Genomic DNA, 6642 nt, shown 5'->3' with positions numbered 1-6642 from the left:
GACTTCAATGCCCTGAATTGTGAAGCAGTGAAAAGGGGCCCAGTGGACAATGCAAAAAAACCCCCAAAACAGTAGTAATTAAAGTGATCTCCTTTCCACATACATATTATGTTGAAAGTCATCAGGCAGTGCCTTTGCCTCTATACAATGGTGCATAATTGATGGTAAAGGTGTGTTAAGTGTCAAAGCATATCATTGCTAAGGTATCACCAGCAGGTAGCTGTGGATTCCACAGGTAGCTACGGTTTGCACCATGAATCACCACAGATGAATGCATTTCCTGCAATGGTGCCCCTCAAATCTGTCTCTATTCTAGTTCAGAGTGTTAGTTTTGCTTTGCTAGAATGAAGAAAGGGAATGCAGTATGGTTAAATCTGATGGATTATAAAGCAAATCCACACTGTACATGACTGCCAATGGAACGGATTACATGGTTATTTCATCCAGAATTCTTCATTTAAATTCAACCCTGACATGTTCTGCTCAAATTGCGTATGAACTCTAATAATAATTTTCCACTGAAATAGCATATAACAATCTACACTTAAAATAACCTATTCTAATATAATATTTTTCAGAAATTTTTATAATTCTAAACTGCCAGTGTGCATGTGAATACCCTAGAAATACTTTTGCCAGTGAATACCCTAGAAATACTTTTGACTTTATTTCAAGCGTGTTTTGAAGTATCATTGTTTATATTTTGTCTGGATTTTTATAATGTTAATTTATAATTTATGGTGTTGTTTCTGTTGAGAAATAGAATATAATTAATTACTCTTACTGTGTTTTTAAATATATTTTTAATGCTTTTAACTTTGAAGCAAATTTTGTGCTTGTTTTTGTGACTGTGAGAAGCTGACCAAGTGCTGACTTCTCTCCAGTAACTCCAAGAAAACTCCAAGTGGATTGGTGGCATGTGCCATCAAGGCTTTGATTTAAGGCAGGAAATCAGTGGTCTTTTCTGTTTCTTTCCCAGTGTTCCGTAGGATTATTTTTCCCTTCCTGGTTGCAACAGAGCAGACATACTGACTGTTGTAGGAGAGAGCTGATTGATGCATTTTGCATGTAGGGCAACCAGTGGCTACAGAAGATCCATTATCTAAGCTGTTAAATAGTTTATGGCATGAGTTACATAGATGGTCTCCACTGAGACCAGCTTCCACTGTGTTTCTCATTGTATGAAAGGTAACAAGGGCCAGTTCTGACATGAATGATTTCTGTATGGCTCAATTCTGTATGAATAACATGGGTAAAGCATATTTAGGGAAACACAGAAACCAAAACTAAATTGCTCAATATCATTCAGCAAATAATCAGTAAAGTTGAGAATGGAACTGACATCTCCTGGGTTCCAGTCCGGTTCATAAGTGGTATCCTTCATGGTGCATAGATCTTTTTTTTCTCGTGTTTGACATCTTTAATGTAACCTGTGCAAAAATCTGAGAAACAGTCATAGCTGTACTTACTATTTAGCTAATTAAAAAAGATCCTGCAAAGTGTGGTACTAATCATGTTGGAAAACTATACTGAACTACAGGTAGCTTTAGATAATTTGTGAGCTAATCTAAACTGTGACTTATGCAAGCCTTTCTTTCAGTTTTCTTGGCTGCAGTGGAGTACCTGAGATTATGTAGTGTTCTGTCTTCTATTATTCATGCACTCACTTTCTACACTCATCTGGTTACAAATACTTTCTCAGGAGAATGTACCGTGTCTGTATTCTGTAGCCTGATTTACATATGTTGTGCTCTGTCTGAATCATTTCCCAGTCTCCTTTCATATCCATCTGAATAATCAGATGTTGACATTGGACCAAATCACGAGTTTTATTCCTTAAGGAAATTCCTGTTTACAGGCACAAAATAATGTGTTTAAAGATGTTTCTTACAGTCATTGTAACTTTGTGGGATTAGCGCCTGGTTATTGGTATTTCACATCAAGAAATTTGGCTAGTTAAGGAACTTTTGGAGTTATATTCATTAAAGAAGAAAAGCCAACAAATTTCCATGCTGTAAACAGGAAAGCTTCTAGCAGTGACTTCTCCAAACAGAATAATAGACACAATTTTAGCATGTATGAATTCTGCCCTACTTTTGGGAAGAACCAGCTATTCTGAATGACTGCATTTCAGGAGCTGTGAAAAGAGGAAGCCACTTGAGAATATTTGGGTTTGACTGTATGAATTCACCATGCACTTGAATTAAAAAACTTCTCAGCTGAAGGTTTCATCATTCAATTTGTCTAGACAGATAACAGCAATTGGAAACAAAGGTCTTCTAATTAATTTTGTTTCGTGACTTGAAGGAAGCTAAGTTGTATGAATACTCTGTATTCAACTGTTCTTAACAGGAGACAGTGAGAATCGTGATGAGAAAACTAGTAATTTAAAAATGTTTGACATTTGAGCCCTCAAATTTCCTACCAAACTAAAACTTATTTCTGTGAAAGCTTTATGTCCATAATTGAACCCATTGTCCACTGCTTTATTTTGACCTATGTTTCTACCAGTCAGGACATGTTCCTTGACTTGAACTGTAATTGGATTTACTCAGTTTTGCTGCAGATTTAGGCTTGCTGTAGCTTCATTACTGTCTTTTGTCTGCCTCCGTCTCTATTGGTGCAATATTAGCAAATACAGATTGTTTTTAGTTGTTTGCTTAGCAATGGAATCTGTAGTCACAGTCCAAATCTTTATAGATAATGAAGACACACACATCTTCTTGTATATATATATATATATGTGTGTGTGTGTGTGTATATCTGTATATATAAGTTATATAAGTATAGATGTGATTTTTTAAAGTTAATATAGTTGAAATCTTAGCAATTTAATTAAAGAATCATTATTAGTCTAGATCTCTTGCAGGAAAAAGAAAGAATTATAATTCAGTTGAATTGTTTTACAAACACTTTTTAGCTTCTCCCTATTTGGGGCAGTTATGCTCACCCTTACACTACTCCTTAGTGTCCCAAGGTCAGTGGTTTGGTTCTGGTGGGGTTGTCAGCAACTGTAGTCCTGCCCTAGGAAGAACAGGATGTTCATATTGATGGCTCCATCTTCCTCACCCTAGGATCCACCATGCAGGATCATTTTTCTACATTTGATAACACGCTTTTACTCCATTTCCTTTCTTTGTTGGTTTGCAGCTCCATGAGATATCTGGAATTATACTGTATGGTGCATTTTCCACGTACTGGATACTGTTCCGTTGTTCTCTTAGATACCTCTTAACCCAGTTTTGTCCAGATCTGCATTTTGTTGCTGATCATGGCTGAAGCTGTTTATAGTTACCAGAGCCAAGTCTGTGCCACATCTCTTTCCATCCCATAGCTGAATTCCTCTGTACCACATCCTGTGTTTTAAGGCACAACTCTCTTAAGGACCCTGCTGTCTGACCTGGCCTGTCTGTGTCTCTTCATACTACGTCCTCATGTTAGTCTTGTAAGTATCTCAGTATACATTGAGTAACCACTTTTTACAGCTCTCTGCATAAAACTATCCTTGTTCAAAGACAAATCAAAGTAAAACAATTAGCAGTATTGAACTGGTCGGTTGGAGGAATCACAGACACAGCTGTTCCAATTGAAACAAAGATATATTCAGACAAAGCACAGCTGACAAGCCTCAGGACGTGTGAAGCCTTTCAAATTAAGTGTTCATGACCTGTTGGTGGTAGTGGTACTGCTGTATTGCAGAGCTCTAAGACTGCAGCTTCCAAAGCTTTTAAAAAGGCACTGACTCTTGTTCCTGTACCCTGTGTACTGCTCTTAATGCCGTCAAAAGGTACAAGTCATTAACACCCTGGCAATATTCCCATGTGTCAGAAAAGAAGGAAGATCTTGTTGCTGAAGTCTGGTGTCTGTGATCTGTCTGTTGTGTGATCAGCAATACTCATTTAAAGAGGACTAGTGTCTCCACGCTTGCTGAAATGGTGAGTTTCAGTTGCCAAGTGTGTGACCGTGTGGCTGAAGAGTGGCCAAACAGCCACCCTTTGGAGCAGCAAGCAGTGCCTCTGCAGGGTAAAAAGGAATGCATGAAAACAGGAGATGCACCTCACCAGACAGAAAATTAGCCTCTTTGCCAAAGGCATGGTTTGGATACAGAGGACTCTCTGCCTGTGCATCTGGTGCAGCCTACACTGCCGTGCTGGTGGATGGGAAGAGACCACTGACTTTGTGAACTGAGCAGAACATGTTCATGGTGTGGGGATCTTGGATCCTTGGTGGCAGGGCTCCATGAGGAATAGTTTGATTATTACTGGTTGTAGCTACTGAAAAGATAATGACTATGAGGGTGTGTTATTAGAGAGTGGAATGTCAATTTGCTCTCTGAGCTTGCTTATAGCTTTCTTATTTCTTCTACCTGGTCCTCAGATAGCGAAGGGATGGAGTTGTTCCACAAAATACTTTCTTGACTTTCTGCCACAGTGTAATATGTATAGATTAAATACATGCAGAAAAGAATTGAAACAGTAAATAGAGCCATTAAAACAATGTTTATTGACATTATTTAGAAAGATTTAAAAAATTTGTTTTAATTAGCAGTATTTGGAATCGAAGTCTTGCCTTTCTTTAGCATGATCATGATGATTAATTCTTTACCTTTTCTTAGGTAGGTCATGATACAGTGGAATTATACAGGATGATTTATGGTAGCAGAACATGCATTTTGATGTAGTGGGTCTGACACTCTGGCCCACAGCTGATGACACAGCAGATACCTGAAGGGGTATGGATCTACTGTCAGTTGTGATCCTTTGTAATCCAGTTGCAGCCAATGAAAATCGACTGTGAAAATAGACACAGACCAATGTTTCACCTGTTGGCAGTGTTGGTAGGAATGATCCTCTCCTGAAGATCTGTAGGAGTCAGCAGGAGCACAGTAAACCCCAGAGACTTCTGTAAAACTCTACAATGCTATCTGTTAGTCCTAAATTATGTTGTGCTGAATGGATCATTTCTGCAATTAGGTTTATATTGCAGAGAGTCGGCATTAAATAAATGAGTGAGGTGTAGCACTCTGTAACTGCAGACAGCTATTTTTGAAGATGTCTTCAGCGGGGCCTAAATTAAGCTTGACCTATTTGTCATCTTCACTTGTTTGAGACAGACATTTACCATGCTCCTTTGCATACAGTTTGAATACCCTTTCTGAATAAGAAAGCCTGGCAGTCAATTAGAGCTTTGCCTTGAGTGACCTGACCACTGACTTTCAGAAAGATTAAATGATGATGCAATATAGTGATATTTTATTGAAAAATAATTATAGAATGGATGGAAATAGATGTTCCTGAGATGAAAGAGTAATGGACAAGGAAAAATATCATGTTCCAGCTAATCAACAGTGAACTAACTTCTCCTATTCCTGTTCTCAGTAAGAAGTCACTGCTGCGAGACACTCTGGTGAAAATCAGTGGTAAAACCCTTTTTTTACCAATAGGAAAATCATTTTATGTTCAGATTTCACTAGGTGGAACTGAGTGGACTTGACAGAGCAAAAGTCTGGGACAACTGTTTAAAAGGTTGAGTAAACTCAAAAAAAGGACAATAATTGAATACTATTCTGCTATATCACTATATATATATAAATCACTATACAGTGTGGAGTATTTGAATATCTGATTGGGCTACTTCTCTGCAATTTCATTTATTGAGACATGAGACTGTCCATACTGACAAAAAGGGTATTATTAGTATTCCTAAGAATGCATTTTCTGAACCACATGACTTTTACATTGCATCTAGCACTGAGGTCACACAGAGAATCAGGATGAATTGCTATAGAACCTGGGGGTCAGGTAATCCCCAGGTGGTATTATGAGGGAGGTATCCTTGCAGATTTTTCTTACCAATAAGAAACATAGAAAAACAGGTAATATTGCTGAAATATAGAGCTATAACAACAAACACTTACCATACTGATACTATCCTGGCGAGTACTCAGGGAAGACTTTGTTGAAGCTGCCACTATAGAGGCGTTTGGGAAGCTGTCCAGGACAGAAGCTGACTCTGCCCTAATGCAGGAAGCCTGAAAAATACATATAGCATCTAATCAAATTGAGTTTTCTTAGAATTAGTAGCAGGAAAAAGATAATCCCCACATAATCAAAGCTATGCCCATATTTTTAACCTAATTTTTTATCACTTTCTCTTTCAATTGCTTCATGCACTCCTGCTTGTTTCTGTCAGCCTGTGAAGAGAAGATAGTATACTAATATGTGGGAGAGAGATTAATTTCCTCAGGCTATTTTTCAAGATTTGTTATTTGATTTTGTGTATTCCTCTGTAGCTGCACTGTTCTTTTGTATACCTCAGAAAGATCTAGAAGATATTCTTAGTTCTTCAGCCAAGCATGTTTGGCAACAAGCTGCATCTTTGTGTTTAAAAATGAAGAGGGTTACCCATCTTTTTTGAAGTGTTTGATTGTTACCCCTCTCTTGTCTCATTTCTGTTTTTCAAGACTGCACATTGCAAATGTTCACTGTTTACTGTTTCAAAGAGACAAGCTGAATGCACTGCATTCAAATAAACTTAAAAATAAAATATTGAAGGGTATCCTAAAACACGTTTCAACATAATCTGTAAAAGAAAGCCCAGTGAATTTTGTACTGTAATCTGTAATTCTGTAATCATCACTGC

This window comes from Passer domesticus, chromosome 1 (assembly GCF_036417665.1).
Source record: "Passer domesticus isolate bPasDom1 chromosome 1, bPasDom1.hap1, whole genome shotgun sequence".
NCBI lineage: Eukaryota > Metazoa > Chordata > Aves > Passeriformes > Passeridae > Passer > Passer domesticus.
The sequence above is the reverse complement of the archived record's forward strand: the minus strand, read 5'-3'. Positions refer to the sequence as shown.